This window comes from Ranitomeya imitator, chromosome 1 (assembly GCF_032444005.1).
Source record: "Ranitomeya imitator isolate aRanImi1 chromosome 1, aRanImi1.pri, whole genome shotgun sequence".
Lineage (NCBI taxonomy): Eukaryota > Metazoa > Chordata > Amphibia > Anura > Dendrobatidae > Ranitomeya > Ranitomeya imitator.
Window position 1 is genome coordinate 433,732,284 of NC_091282.1, and position 17,080 is coordinate 433,749,363.

General features: G+C 42.7%; 1 protein-coding gene and 1 pseudogene across 2 annotated transcripts in view; both read left to right on the top strand.

Annotated features, from left to right (window-relative positions):
• The window catches only part of APBA1 (amyloid beta precursor protein binding family A member 1), a 279,089-nt gene that overhangs the window by 43,979 nt on the left and 218,030 nt on the right, over positions 1–17,080 (top strand). The window lies entirely within an intron of this gene.
• Positions 73–16,213, top strand: LOC138670918 (uncharacterized; annotated as a pseudogene).

Sequence of the window (17,080 nt, forward strand, 5' to 3'; positions counted from 1 at the left end):
CGCTGGCATTTCATCAAAGCCTGAAGGCCCCCGCTCATCCGTTAATGCCATGTTGCGGTGGCCTCTGGGAACATGGCTGCCGGGAACATGGCCGCCGGGCCGGGGGCGGCATATGCTCAGATTTGGATCTCGGCAATGAGATCTTGTCATGGAGGCCACCGCAACACTGCATTAACGGATGAGCGGGGGCCTCCGGGCTTTGACGAAATGCCGGTGGATCCCTCACAGAGCACAGAAAGCTGCTGCCACTGCCCCAGAGCACAGCCCGCCACCACCACACCACAGAGCCCTGCCGCACTGCCACAGCAGCACCAGCCTGGGAAGGGAGGCTGCATCGGGACCGCCGCCGCTGCCACCACCACAGAATTTGTAAGTATTGCAACCATAAGACGCACCTCCATTTTCCCCCCAAAAAATTTTTTGGGAAAAAAGTGTGTCTTATGGTCCAAAAAATATGGTAAGCACAGTTTGATTTTAACCTCATTGGACTGATTATTGCTTTGTTAAAATTAGGTTCTGTTCACATTGTGTTTTATCGTTACATTTAGCATGTACACCACGAAAAATCTTTGTGCTGAACAAAAATACATGACAGGTGCCATATAGGGGCATGGATTACCCACAAGCCTCAATATTACATTTTTTTGTTATGCGGAACCAAAATCTGCTGCTCTGCAGTATACCGTGGTTGAGAGTAAAAACTTGTAGCATACATGCTTGGGTAAATCTAAAAGGACATTCTTTTGACCTTTGGTGGGTGAAGGGGGAATTGTACACACTTTTGGGTTGTGGAATGGACACCACAAATTTATGTAAATGGAAAAAAGCATTGTCATCAGAGACTTAATTGTACTGGTTGTTTTCAGTTAAAGGGAACCTGTCGCCAGAAATAATATGGGGTTAATCTGCAGGTTAACGGCGCCCCCGCCTCCATGGCTGATTACCGAATGCTGGTGGAAAGAATAAAGATAATTTTCTCCCTGTTGCATTCGGCTACGTGCAGGTGCCGGACTGCATCATAACGCTGTTAACTAGAGATAAGGGAATTTGATTGGGTCAGGTCTTATTCAGCAAGCTATAGCGCTTACCGAATAACTCGGCTTCCTGGATCGCGCTAGCTGATCAGCTGTTCGGCTCCGCAGCTGCATGTGTCACGGCTGTGTTAGTCACGACACGCATGGAGAGCCTGGATTACAACAATTCTGCAAGGATGAGTGGGTCAAGATGCCTACCCAGCGTTGTAAAAGACTCGTTGCCAGTTATCGCAAATGCTTGATTGCAGTTGTTGCTGCTAAGGGTGGCCCAACCAGTTATTAGGTTTAATGGACAATTATTTTTTTCACACAGGGCCCTCTAGGTTTGGATTTCTTTTTCCCTTAATAATGAACCTTAACTTAAAAACATTTTTTGTTTATTTGTGTTAACTTTGTCTAATATTTACATTTGTTCGGTGATCTGAAACATTTAAGTGTGACAAATCAGGAAGGAGGCAAACACTTTTTCACACAACTGTACATTGTTTAGACAACCATTGTTTTTAACGGGTGTCATGTAATATTACATTTTCCTTCATCCTAAGAATACTTTCACACATACCGTTTTAATGCAGTTTTTAAATCCAATATCAGACGTAGATTAGAAAAGGTACTTGAAGTACATATGAAAGATTGTACTCTTGTATTGGGAATCTGTCTCTCCCTAGGACGTATATGACCTATCAATATGGGCATACATGATAGAAATGCTAAACTATTCCTACCTGTATGCCTCATATTAATGGTCTTTTTGTTGAGAAATCGAATTTTACTTCCTTCTGCTATTGATTTCTTCCAGGCTCCAAGGCGTGCGATGCTGTAAGAAATCCCTGCCTCCTGTCTCCAATGTAATACTACCCCCCCTCGCATGCACGTCAGTTGTGGCCCCGGTATCCTGCACCTGCGCCCTCAAAAGTCCATAACTCTTCTTCCCTTCTATGGACACTGCATTCAGGGATCTTCTGCGCAACCTCCGGTGTGCGCAACGATAAGATTCTTTCCCCACTTCGTCCCTGCATAATCATCACTAGGAACCATGTGTACATGGCGATGACTATGCAGGGAGGAAGTGGGGAGAGCACCTTATCAGCGCACACTGGAGCGGAAGTCACCGGCGCCTGCAAAGAAGTTCTCTGAATGCAGTTCTCATCGAAGGGACGAAGAGGTATGTATTTCTGAGGGAGTGCAGGATGGCGGGGCCGTAACTGACGTGCATGGGAGGGGGGTAGTATTACAATGGAGACAGGAGGCAGGGATTTCTTCCAGGCACCGCACACCCCGGAAACTGGAATAAATCATTAGCAGAAGGAAATAAAATATGATTTCTTAACAACTAGCCATTTCTATTTTTGGCTTCAAAAATTACATTAAAAAGTATATGAATGCACCCTTGTCAGGTTGCCTATTGGATATAAATTATTTTTAAATTAAATAATTTTGTCATAGATCTAATTCTAACATTTACCTTGACCCGCTGATCTCTACCTCCTGGCCATAACTGCCTGTTCAGCCAATCACTGGCTTAGCATGGCACCATTGGCATACTTATTTTACCTAGTTTTAGCCATTCTAAAAAATATATTTTATCCCAAGGACAACCACTTTAAGGATCAGTTTTGAACGTAATCTCAGTTTGTGAAGGTGTCCCATTACTGGCTCCTCCCATGATTATCTAATTACATGAGGACATGCTTATGTACTGGTGCACTTGCTATGAAAATCCACAACAGAATTAAACCATATTCCTAAAATTAATATGAGCAATCGATGACTCCAGCAGTGGCTTGACTCAAAATGCTCACTTTAATATCAGATGGTAAAACTTTGAGAAAAGGATAACACAGCCATTCATATATGGATTTTCAAAGTAAATGCACCAGCCTCATCAGATCTCAGAGATCTGTTTATTTCTTAATTTCTTATTAAGCTTGGCTTTAAAAGGATTGTCCAAATTCTTTTTGTGTTAGCATATTTGACAGTTTAGACTTTTAGTAATGTTACTGTCCCCCTCTCCTGACCCTACATTGCTTTGATTGATCTTCCGTGGCATTTGACCAGCAGAATTCAGCAAAAGAAAGTTTATTGTCTACATAAATTAAAGTGATATTATTAGAATATGGACAGAATGCCCTAAAAACTTTGTGTGAAAACTAGGCTAGTCGTAGATTCCGACAGATTCACTTGTGAAGCTTAAAGATCCCTTGTGGCACACTAAGGAAGTTCTTTGTATGTATGTGACTGCAGAATCCTGCACTGGCAGAACATTATTAACCATTGCAAGACAAAAAAGATGGAATCTTATATTCTGTCTATTCTACATGTTATATACCAGGGCTAAATGAACAGCCTGCTTGAGATGCCAAATCATTTGCCGCTTGCTGAGTCGGGGCATGTGAAGCTATCTGTCCTGTGGAAGCGGCACTACTACACCAAGAGAAGGAATGAGATGTAACTGTAAAATTGCATTTGCATTTTAATTAGACCTACAGTATCCACTATGTACTGAGTGCTACGTTCAGATTTGCGTTCTGCCGGGCTGCGTCGGGCGCAGCCGCGGCGACGCATGCGTCATGCGTCCCTATATTTAAAATGGGGGCGCATGGACATGCGTTGCATTGCGTTTTGTGATGCATGCGTCTTTTTTGGCGCACGCGTCAGGGCGCAGAGGACGCAGCAAGTTACTTTTTTTTTTTTGCATCCAAAATCATGCCAAAAAAGGACGCATGCGTCGCAAAACAATGCGTTTTGCATGCGTTTTGGTTTGCGTTGTGCGTTGTGTCACCGACGCAGCACCGCACAACGCAAATGTGAACGTAGCCTTAGCTGATAGTAATGGGGTGTAATGTGTCATAAAGGAAGTAATACGTATTGTGTAGCTTGTTAAAAGTGATGGCCATCATTGCCAGTTCACAGCTCGGATTATATATGGCTTCTGCAGGACTTGCTATCTCCGCGTGCATCTTATAGATTAGGTATTGATCAGTATATATGGTTAGCAGCAAGCTGATCAGCCTGACAAATGTTTGTCCTCAGAGCTTCCCCTGAAATCATTATTCAAACTTTATTCAGCACACTCAAGTCCATTATTGATTTTTCTAGTTTGCCTGGGTTTGTTATTTGGACGTTTATACACACATGCTTATTAGAATGTTTGTAGTTTTTTTGTTTTTTTTTTGCAAATGTTCTTCATTGCTAATACCCAATACCCAATACTCTGTACTGCAATTTAGCAAGGATCTTTCCACTATGCCGGCATATCTGTTTTAGAGAATGCATGAAACGGCAATTCGCCAGCACCTGTCTTGTATTATTCCTTTGTTATTTCTCCTACAATTGTATGCCACCCATTTTCCATGTTAGTAGGAGTCTTAATGCAGGTTCACGTTGTCAGCTCTGTTTGGATAGTGTCAGTTGGATGAAGAGAGGAACATCACAATAAAAAATGCTTCACGAGTGTTATCATCATACAGTAGTTTAATATCAAGAGATAAAACTTTCAAGAAGTATAACACAGCCATTCTGACATGGATTTTCAAAGTAAATACACCAGCCTCATCAGATCTAAGAGGTGTTCTAATCTGCAGCCTTCAGAAGAGCACCCCTCCTCTGTCTTTTGCCTGCATTACCAGGAGGTGGGCCTAAGAGTCTTATTCTCTTAGGCCCCCTTCACATGTGCTGGTGAGTCCAGTACTAGAAAAAAAAGAACTGGTTAGATCTGTGGTGCTTGTCCGTGTGCTATCCATGTGTATGTATGTGACATCCATGTGTCCGTGTGCTGTCCACATACATGTGCTGTCAGTGTCACACTTAAAGAATTAAATGTGGCATAGAAATAAAATATTGTTATGTATTAAAGATGTTCAAAGATAGAGATAAATAGCAATGAGGAACATGATGGATACATCGATAGATAAATAGATAGAAATTTGTCAGTGTGATATATAATCAGTGCTTTACGTGCTTATTTTTCTGTACTTGTATTTCTTAAATAAATAAATGTAAAAAAAGGCTTAGTGCCCCCTTAATTTTATTAACCAGCTGAAGGAAAGCAGATAGCTGGGGCTGGTGTTATGTTTCTGGGAAGGGGCCAATAGCCATAAAGGTTCCCAGCCTTTTAATAACAGCTCACAGCTCTCTGTGTAGCCTTTATTGGTCATTAAAATTGAGGGAACCCCAAAAATATGACGTGGGTCTCCCCTATATTTCCTAATTAGCAAAGGCTATACAGACAGCTGCGGGCTGGTATTAATAGGCTGGGAAGGGTCGATGGATATTGGCCCCCCTCCCAGACTAAGAACACCAGCCCTCAGCCGCCCCAATTCAGGCTCTTCACACTTGCTCTGGTGTGTTGGCAAGTGGGATAATAGTTTTGGGGTTGGTATCGGTTGTTTTATGTCCGCTGACATCAAGCCCAGATGTTAGAAATGGAGAGGCGTCTATAAGACACCCCAATTACTAACCCTGTAGCAAAATTAATAAAGTTACACATATAGAAAAGTGCTTTAATGGAAAAAAAACACTCCCCAGCCCTCTTTTACTTATTTATTAACCTAGAAAAAATCAAAGCAATCTTCACCTGTCTGCTTTTTATCCATAGTGATGAGGTCCTACGATGATTCCCAACTCTGTTACATTCAAGATGGTGTGGTGAGCGGTGACATCAGTAATGTGACCACTCAGCACGTCAGCCAGAACACACTGAACTTGGCGTCAGAACACAGCTACAGTGACGAGCGGTGACATAATTAAGGTTACTGCCGGTCACAGGCAGCGGTTCCCACGGTAAGCTCTGTGTGAGCTGACCTGTGAACTGCTATAACCTTACTGACATCACCGCTCGCTGTGTGAGAACTTTGTGATGAAAAGATGCCTTTTCATCACACCCAAAACTATTATCCCACTTACCAACGCACTAGGGCAAGTGGGAAGAGCCGAGGCTAAGCGTCAGAGTTGGAACATCTAATGGCTGGTGTACTTAGACTGGGAGGGGGCCAATATCCATGTCCCTTCTCCACCTCGCAGCTGTCTGTTTAGCCTTTGCTGGTTAGTAAATATAGGGGGACCTAACTTAATTTTTTAAAATCTCTCCTTTAATAACTAGTAAAGGCTAAGCAAACAGCTGTAAGCTGTTATTCATAGGCTGGGAACCTTTATGGCTGTTGGCCCCTTCTCATAATATTAACATCAGCCCCCAACTGTTGGCATTCCATCAGCTGGTTAGGAAAATGAAGGGGGACCCCTCGCTGTTTGTTTTTAAAAAATATTTATTTAATACTCGTGATTCAAACGGCGGGTGCTGACTACAACTGTCATCAGCGTAGCCTGGTCTCGCTCATTGCAGGGAGACCATGCGAAGATGATGAGACTTGCAGTTAGCGCTACTCCTAGGCCACGTGTGCCCACTACTACTGTCATCAGCGTAGCCTGGTCTCATTCATTGCAGCGAGACCATGCGAAGATGATGAGACTTGTAGTTAGTGCTACTCCTAGGCCACGTGTGCCCACTACTACTGTCATCAGCGTAGCCTGGTCTCATTCATTGCAGCGAGACCATGCGAAGATGATGAGACTTGTAGTTAGTGCTACTCCTAGGCCATGTGTGCTCACTACTACTGTCATCAACGTAGCCTGGCCTCGCTCATTGCAGGGAGACCATGCGAAGATGATGAGACTTGCAGTTAGCGCTACTCCTAGACCACGTGTGCCCACTTCTACTGTCATCAGCGTAGCCTGGTCTTGTGGTCGCTGGCCACTTTCATAGACTGCAGAGGTAACCTAGGCAACAAGCTGTAAACTATAACATTAAAAATGCCTCAGTTTTTGAGAAAAGTGAGGATTTTTGATACAAGGTAAATTGCAAAGTTGCTTGGTTTTTAAAAATGTGAGAAGTTGAGACAAACCATTTAAGTGCATTTATTTATTAAAAAATACTGAAAGGTCCTCTTTAAGATATTGTTCCCTCCTCAGTCAGCAGATCCACGCTCCTGTCATGCCTTTTCTCAAGTGAAGGGTTTCTATTATGTGAGTGCACTTTACAAAAGGTTGACAGTACAGTGGTTTGGCTCCAAGCCTAGTAACACTTCTCCCTCTGGCAGAACCATCACTTTAATGCAGGCTTCCCATTGCAGCCGGGAGCATTTGTCAACGTTATATCAGAAGCCAGTTTGTAAGTCAAAATGTACCCAAACCTCAGCGTTAATACATCTGGCAGGGTGCATTACTTTCTTAAATTTCCCAGTAGGTTCAGAAGAATTTTTGCTTTCCAGTTATGAGACTTAGTCCAAGTTCACACTAGCAATATTTGGTCAGTATTTCACATAAGTGTTTGTACACCAAAACCAGGAGTGGAACAGTCAGAGGAAAAGTATAATAGAACTATATGCACCACTTCTGTATTTATCACCCACTCCTGGTTTTGGCTTACAGATTCTGAGGTAAAATATTGCCCAAATACTGAACATATTCTTAGGGCTCATACTCGCAATACCCGGCACTGCACCTGGCACAGAGGAGCGGAGCGTGCGGCTGCATGTATTGCTATGCGGCCGTATGCTCCGATCTGAGTGCCGGCAGCAGCGCCAGGTATTGCCGTGCGAGAATGAGCACTTAAAGTGAATCTGGCAGCAAACTTGACTGTAGAATCTGTACACATTATAAAGTGGATAATTAGACTTGATGAAGCTGGTGTACTTACTGTATGTTGTATAATCATCAAATTACTTAATTTAAATTATAAGTTGCATTTTAATAATAGACAGGAAAACTTTCACAAAGGATTATACAGTCATTCTTTACATGGTATGGAAGGTCGACTCATTTAGCTGCTCCCTGAGGTAGACACAGGAACACTTTAGGTTAAAGTCTTTGGGTGGTTTATTACTTCATAAACCATAAAGCCCAAAATAGTATTTCTGGAACAAATGAAAATAAAAAGTTGTCCATACAAAGTCTTTCCCAGTATGGCTCCTGGCTTCTGGGACAAACACACAGCAGCTCTCACTGTAGCTTCAGCTTGGAGGCCTCCTTCCTCCAAAACAACACAGACAGACAAATACACTGGGTGAAGCTTTAACTCCTGCCAATCACACCCTTGAGGTGGAGATATGGTGAGTATGCGTACTGCCCACCATGAAAGCCAGACCCTGGAAACGACTGATTTACTCTCAGCACATATTATGCTGGAGGAAAGCTTATGGGTTTCACATCACGGAAGATAAGGACCTTTACGACACATATCCCCCCTCACCTACGGCGCCAGTGACCCTGTCACATTGGATTTAAAAGTGTTTATACCAGTCTCCTCAGCACTGAGATCTATTCGGGATGGAGTTTGTATTCAGAAATCTGCTGACAGATCTGGGACTGACTTGTAACAATACACACTTAATTTTAGTATGCTTACAATCAAAAAAATCACATTATAGCTGCTCATATGTATTAGGCTATGTTCAGATTTACCCTCGCATCAGTGGCTTCGTCAGGGCTTACCGTATTTTTCGGACTACAAGACGCACTTTTTCCCCCAAAAATGCTAGGGGCAAATGGGGGTGCTTCTTATGGTCGTAATATACTTACAAATCATGTGGCAGTGGCAGCAGCGGCGGTCCTGATGCAGCCTCCCTTCCCATGCTGGTGCGGCTGGGCTCTGTGGTGTGGTGGTGGCGGGCTGTGCTTCGGGGCAGTGGCAGCGGCTCTCTGTGCTCCGTGGGGGGCTCCGCCGGCATATCGTCAAAGCCCGTAGGCCCCCGCTCATCCGTTAATGGCATGTTGCGGTGGCCTCCGGGAACATGGGCGCCGGGAAAATGGCCGCCGGGCCCGCACACGCTCAGATTCAAATCTCGTCAAAGAGATCTCGTCCCAAGATCTCGTCAAAGAGATCCCGGCAACGAGATCTGAATCTGAGCATGCGCCGGACCGGCGGCCATTTTCCCGGCGCCCATGTTCCCGGAGGCCACCGCCTCAGCTATTATTTGCCCTGGTAGTGATGTAAATAATGTAAACAGAGTGGTTGAGCACAGCTCCTTTTGAAGTGTAGTCGCCGCTGCTGGGTACTAAAGTACAGCTTCTATTCTTTTGCGCTGATGGAGCAAATTACAGCTGATTGGTGGAGTTCTCACCTCCACCGATCTGCTGTTGATGATCTAACCTGTAGATAGGTCATCAATATCCATGCCCTAACACATTTGAAATTCTCATGAGCATTAGATCAAAGTGTTCTGAACCCGCCAGTTATTCTATGATGTGTTTGTGGGCCTCCCAACACTGTCCTTTGGACAGAATTATTAAGTGTAAAGTCAGCAAATGTCGCAAAAAGTAGTACAGATCTACAGTTAGGGCCAGAAATATTTGGACAGTGACACAAGTTTTGTTATTTTAGCTGTTTACAAAAACATGTTCAGAAATACAATTATATATATAATATGGGCACACTCCCAGCTGCAATATGATAGTTTCCACATCCAAATCGGAGAAAGGGTTTAGGAATCATAGCTCTGTAATGCATAGCGTCCTCTTTTTCAAGGGACCAAAAGTAATTGGACAATGGACTCTAAGGGCTGCAATTAACTCTGAAGGCGTCTCCCTCGTTAACCTGTAATCAATGAAGTAGTTAAAAGGTCAGGGGTGGATTCCAGGTGTGTGGTTTTGCATTTGGAAGCTGTTGCTGTGAGCAGACAACATGCGGTCAAAGGAACTCTCAATTGAGGTGAAGCAGAACATCCTGAGGCTGAAAAAAAAGAAAAAATCCATCAGAGAGATAACAGACATGCTTGGAGTAGCAAAATCAACAGTTGGGTACATTCTGAGAAAAAAGGAATTGACTGGTGAGCTTGGGAACTCAAAAAGGCCTGGGCGTCCACGGATGACAAGTGGTGGATGATCGCCGCATACTTAATTTGGTGAAGAAGAACCCGTTCACAACATCAACTGAAGTCCAGAACACTCTCAGTGAAGTAGGTGTATCTGTCTCTAAGTCAACAGTAAAGAGAAGACTCCATGACCGTAAATACAAAGGGTTCACATCTAGATGCAAACCATTCATCAATACCAAAAATAGACAGGCCAGAGTTAAATTTGCAGAAAAACACCTCAAGAAGCCAGCTCAGTTCTGGAAAAGTATTCTATGGACAGATGAGACAAAGATCAACCTGTACCAGAATGATGGGAAGAAAAAAGTTTGGAGAAGAAAGGGAACGGCACATGATCCAAGGCACACCACATCCTCTGTAAAACATGGTGGAGGCAACGTGATGGCATGGGCATGCATGGCTTTCAATGGCACTGGGTCACTTGTGTTTATTGATGACATAAGAGCAGACAAGAGTAGCCGGATGAATTCTGAAGTGTACCGGGATATACTTTCAGCCCAGATTCAGCCAAATGCTGCAAAGTTGATTGGACGGCGCTTCATAGTACAGATGGACAATGACCCCAAGCATACAGCCAAAGCTACCCAGGAGTTCATGAGTGCCAAAAAGTGGAACATTCTGCAATGGCCAAGTCAATCTCCAGATCTAAACCCAATTGAGCATGCATTTCACTTGCTCAAATCCAGACTTAAGACGGAAAGACCCACAAACAAGCAAGACCTGAAGGCTGCGCCTGTAAAGGCCTGGCAAAGCATTAAGAAGGAGGAAACCCAGCGTTTGGTGATGTCCATGGGTTCCAGACTTAAGGCAGTGATTGCCTCCAAAGGATTTGCAACAAAATATTGAAAATAAAAATATTTTGTTTGGGTTATGTTTATTTGTCCAATTACTTTTAACCTCCTAAAATGTGGAGTGTTTGTAAAGAAATGTGTACAATTCCTACATTTTCTATCAGATATTTTTGTTCAACCCTTCAAATTAAACGTTACAATCTGCACTTGAATTCTGTTGTAGAGGTTTCATTTCAAATCCAATGTGGTGGCATGCAGAGCCCAACTCGCGAAAATTGTGTCACTGTCCAAATATTTCTGGCCCTAACTGTATTTCATTTTCTGCCTTCAACCCCTTAGCGGCAACCACAGGATGTTTACTGTGACTATGTGCTATCACTATATGGAGAGGACTCAATACCTTTCTCCATGCAGCTGTACTACGCATCCAAGAGTAACTAATGCTGCCTAACTAGCTATGATCACATTAGTTTAACCTATTAAATGCCACTTTCAAGAATAAGCAGCATTTAAAATGTCTCCAAGATGACTGCTGTCAGTCCGTAGACCATTGCTCCCCGACTCAACACAATCGGCAAGTTGTCTTGGCCTCCATGTCTGCCATGGTATTTTTCCTATAGAGCTCAGGCTGTGGCCGGGTTTCATAGAAGAGCAGTAAATGTAGAATAGTGCAGTGTATCGTATAGCAATCAAGATATCACAAGTCTCAATCCCTTTTAGGGGGACACTTAATAAAATGTAAAAAATATCAAATTGTCAGAATTTACGTGTTTCAGTCTCTGCATTTTCTCCCCCCCCCCAAAAGAAAAAAAGCAATCAAAATGTATGTGCCTGCAAATGATATCGATCAAAATGTCAGATTCGTCTCGTATAAATAAATAACTTGTGTATCTCGGGAAATGGCGTCATAAACCACTCTTTTTCAACAGTTCTACTTTTGTTCGCCACAACTCATCCTACAAAGAACAAGCTCTCATATAGCAATGTAAAGAGAAAGATAAAACATTTATGGCTCTTGGAAGAATGTGAGGAAAAAAGCGAAAGAGCAAGAAATGAACCATCACCCAGAGTGTCTATCAGTAGTAGATCAGCCCTGCTAAGCCGTCTATATGGGCATGTAGGTCATAGGAAGCTGAATACAACGATGCCTTGATATCTGTGATCTGATGTCTTATTTCAGAGAAATCCACATTTTTCTTATATGTAAATGAGCTGTTCCAGGCTATGGGCCGGACACTGATCTGCTTGAGAGTCTGCCTCCAGGGATTATTTTAAATGAAAGGGGAGTTACCAGTGTGATAGGTAATGACTTAGGCTACTTTCACACTGGCGTTTTTTTTGGATCCGTTGCAATCCGTCGTTTTGGGCAACAAACGGATCCTGCAGGATCCGTTTTTTTGCCCATAGGCTTGTATTGCCGACGGATCGCGACGTATGGCCATACGTTGCGTCCGTCGTGTACTGGATCCGTCGGGTTTTGGCGCACCGTCATCACGAAAAAACGTTCAAGGGAATGTTTTTTCGTACATCGGATCCACCATTTCCGACCGCGCATGTGCCACCGGAACTCCGCCCCCTCCTCCCTGGACTTTACAATGGGCAGCGGATGCATTGAAAAACTGCATCTGCTGCCCACATTGTGCACAAATTTCACAACATCCGTTGGTACGTCGGGCCGACGCATGGCGACGGCCCCTTAGCGACGGAAGTGTGAAAGAAGCCTAACACTTTTCTCTCATAATCACACACAGCTCTGCAGTGAGACCAGAGCTAACACAGTATACTACAAGTGAACTTTATCTCATTACAATCACATTTGTAGTTGCGTTTCTCCTATCATAGTGTTTCAGCTTCCATCCCATAAGCAGCCAGTGTGAGGGAAGAAGGGCAGTACAGCAGAGCTGACGGCACTGTGAGAAGACAACTCCAAATGTGCTTGTTGTGTTTGTTCTGAGACAGATCCACTCTGCTGTACTGTGTTAGTTGTTATCAGACACAGCTCTGCAGTGAGATCAGACTGTCAGTTATTACATGTCTCACACTGGTAACTCCATCTTTCATTTAAAATAAGCTTTGGAGGACGATTCTCAGGGAGATCTCTGTCTGGCTCATAGAGCTTAAAAGTGTAGCCATCATTTTAATTTTTATTTCATAAATCGATAGTACACATAAAAACAATCAACAATTCTTTCTCTGCCAAAATTGATCAGTATTCAGTGCAGACAGACTTTCCCATTACTGATATAGGAGATGGCAGTTTCAACTGATAAAATTCTAAAGAAAATCTAAATAGGAGGTGGTGGAGCTCTGTCTCTTGCTTCTCCCTCCATCTATAAAGAATCTCATCAGTAGCATCTTTCATCTCCTATCTCAGTAATGGGAAAGTCTGTCTGCACTGAATTCAGATTTTACCTCCAAATTGAGAATTTTGATAATGACAGCAATTTTGGCAGAGAAATAAGGACAATTCTCTGATAAGACAAGTTACAAAGCGGCTTATTTTCATGTGTACTATCTATCGATTTATGAAATAGAACTTAAAACAACAGTTATTGTTTAACAACACATTTACATATTAAGAAAAACGTGGATTTCTCTGGAATAAGACATCAGATTGCAGATATCAAGGTATCATTTTATTCAGCTTCCTATGACCAGCATGCCCACGTAGATTGCTTAGTTTTTTAGAATTTTACATAATTTTCCTTCCGCTACATTCAGATGTCCCTTTTTTCACGTACGTGTGCTATTTGTGTTTTCAGTAGATAGAACCCCATTCCCATTATAATCTATGCAGCTGTTCAGATGTCAGGTTTTTTTTGGCGAGTATTCCCATAAACAAAGACATAATGATTTTTGATCTGCCCATTCAAATCAGTTTGTCCGTGAAAAAAATGGACAACACTCGGATGCTATCCTTATGCCTATTTAATAGTAGAAGAAGCTTGTAAACTACATTTTTTGCCTTATGAGAAAAGTGGATGAAGGACTGATGTAAAAATGGACACTATGACCAAACACTGAAAATCTGACCCGTACACTGATGATAAACAGCCCCTTTTTTACAGGTGAGACAAAAATAAATATCTGACTAAAGCATTAGAATAGGGAATGTTAGAAAATAAAGAACAAACCATGACTTTATCTTAAATCCAGCTTCTCACGTTCAGGGGTTCCTATGGATGCAGCATGTAGGGCAGGGGTGTCAAACTGCATTCCTCGAGGGCTGCAAACAGGTCATGTTTTCAGGATTTCCTTGTACTGCACAGGTGATAATTTAATCACCAACTCATTATTTGTGTAGGTGAGTAAATTATCACCTGTGCAGTACAAGGAAATCCTGAAAACATGACCTGTTTGCAGCCCTCGAGGAATGCAGTTTGACACCCCTGATGTAGGGCATATGATGGCTGAGATATGATTGACTGCAGAACTGCTTAGGACCCCTGGACCACTGTGGCCATGTTTGTTCCAGCCAATCATTGTAAAATCAGCATGCACTGACTTTATATTGTTCTATATTATCAGTATAGTATACAGCAGTATATTGGTTTACCTTCCCAGTGTAAGGTAAATTATTGTAGTGGTTTGGAACTGGTTTGGCTGAGAGCGACCCCAAGTCCTGGTCCTCATGGAGGATGAACACTATTCTTCTGGAAGAAACACTTTCTTAAGCCCCTTTGGCCAGTTAGAAGTATAAGATGCCTCTCCTGGCCTTAGTGGCATACTAAATGGTAAATCTGATCACATGCTTTTATGAATGTGATAGAGACTGGGTGATCCAGCGTACATTTGCAGATGGATGTCCAACAATACTATGCTTATTCACACATTGCTATGTAACAGCATTGCATTCCATACTATCATGCAGATTTAGCCTTGTACAGAATATTTTCTAATTACACCTTTAAATACCTGCATATTCATTAAAGGGAATTGTCAGCAGGAATGTGCACAGTACCCTACACACAGTGTCAGGTTGGAGCTGTTTTACTGATTAAAATGAGACATTGGTTGATGAAATCCACCTTGTGGTTGTTGTTTAATCTTTATTTTCAGTTTGTAGTTAATGATATGCTCGTGCTCCGGGGCGGGCCTGGAGAGGGGTCTTCATGTGATGCTCTGATGAGGTATTCATAATGCAGACTGCTGACAGGTCACTGATCCCTCACTGACCTGGCCCCTAGGTTACATAATGAATGTACAGTACAGACCAAAAGTTTGGACACACCTTCTCATTTAAAGATTTTTCTGTATTTTTATGACTATGAAAATTGTACATTTACGCTGAAGGCATCAAGACTATGAATTAACACATGTGGAATTATATACTTAACATAAAAGTGTGAAACAACTGAAATTATGTCTTATATTCTTGGTTCTTCAAAGTAATCACCTTTTGCTTTGATGACTGCTTTGCACACTTGGCATTTTCTTGATGAGCTTCAAGAGGTAGTCACTGGGAATGGTTTTCAATTCACAGGTGTGCCCTGTCATGTTTAATAAGTGGGATTTCTTGCCTTAAAAATGGGGTTGGGACCATCATTTGTGTTGTGCAGAAGTCTGGTGGGTACACAGCTGATAGTCCTACTGAATAGACTGTTAGAATATGTTTTATGGCAAGAAAGAAAGCAGCTAAGTAAAGAAAAACGAGTGGCCATCATTACTTTGAGAAAAGAAGGTCAGTGAGTCCGAAAAATTGGGCAAACTTTGAAAGTGTCCCCAAGTGCAGTGGCAAAAACCATCAAGCGCTACAAAGAAACTGGCTCACATGAGGACCGCCCCAGGAAAGGAAGACCAAGAGTCACCTCTGCTTCTGAGGATAAGTTTATCCGAGTCACCATCCTCAGAAATTGCAGGTTAACAGCAGCTCAGATTAGAGACCAGGTCAATACCACACAGAGTTCTAGCAGCAGACACATCTCTACAACAACTGTTAAGAGGAGACTTTGTGCACAAGGCCTTCATGATAAAATAGCTGCTAGGAAACCACTGCTAAGGACAGGTAACAAGCAAAAGAGACTTGTTTGAGCTAAAGAACACAAGGAATGGACATTAGACCAGTGGAAATCTGTGCTTTGATCTGATGAGTCCAAATTTGAGATCTTTGGTTCCAACCACCGTGTCTTTGTGCGACGCAGAAAAGTTGAACGGATGGACTCTACATGCCTGGTTCCCACCGTGAAGCATGGATGAGGAGGTGTGATGGTGTGGGGGTGCTTTGCTAGTGATACTGTTGGGGATTTATTCAAAATTGAAGGCATACTGAACCAGCATGGCTACCACAGCATCTTGCAGCGGCATGCTATTCCATCCGGTTTGCGTTTAGTTGGACCATCATTTATTTTTCAACAGGACAATGACCCCAAACACACCTCCAGGCTGTGTAAGGGTTATTTGACCAAGAAGGATAGTGATGGGGTTCTACGCCAGATGACCTGGCTCCACAGTCACCAGACCTGAACCCAATCGAGATGGTTTGGGGTGAGCTGAACCGCAGAGTGAAGGCAACAGGGCCAACAAGTGCTAAGCATCTCTGGGAACTCCTTCAAGATTGTTGGATGACCATTCCTGGTGACTACCTCTTGAAGCTCATCAAGAGAATGCCAAGAGTGTGCAAAGCAGTCATCAAAGCAAAAGGTGGCTACTTTGAAGAACCTAGAATATAAGACATAATTTCAGTTGTTTCACACTTTTTTGTTAAGTATATAATTCCACATGTGTTAATTCATAGTTCTGATGCCTTCAGTGTGAATGTACAATTTTCATAGTCATGAAAATACAGAAAAATCTTTAAATGAGAAGGTGTCCAAACTTTTGGTCTGTACTGTATGTACGTACTGCAAAAAAAAAAAAACAATTTTAAAATGGCGCCCCCGCCGTGACTGTGTAGTAGCAGCTATCGGTGTATATGCAGGTGATCCAATAGCTGCTACAGCGCAGGCGGTGCCATCTTGGAGGAGGAAATTTTTTTTTTTCTAGCAAGATGGCGCCACCGGCGCTTGCGCAATAGAAGCTATCAGATCACCTGTATATACACTGATAGCTGCTACTAAGCAGGCACGGTGGGAGCCATTTTAAAATCAGAGCACCACATGAAGACCCCCACAGGCCGCCTCACAGCACGAGCATATCATTAACTAAAAATAAAGATTAAATAACAACCACAAGACGGATTTCATAAACCAAGGTAACGGCGCCGACCTGACACTGTGGTGTAGGTTACTGTGCATAATCCTACTGACAGGTTCCCATTAAACATTAATCGTCGTTTCAATTTAGTTCCTTAAATCAATAGCACACATGAAAATAAGAAACTTTCTAACTGAGCTAATAATAGTTGGTGCTCATCAAGTTCTACGGAGCACGGTAACTGTCATTTTAGGAG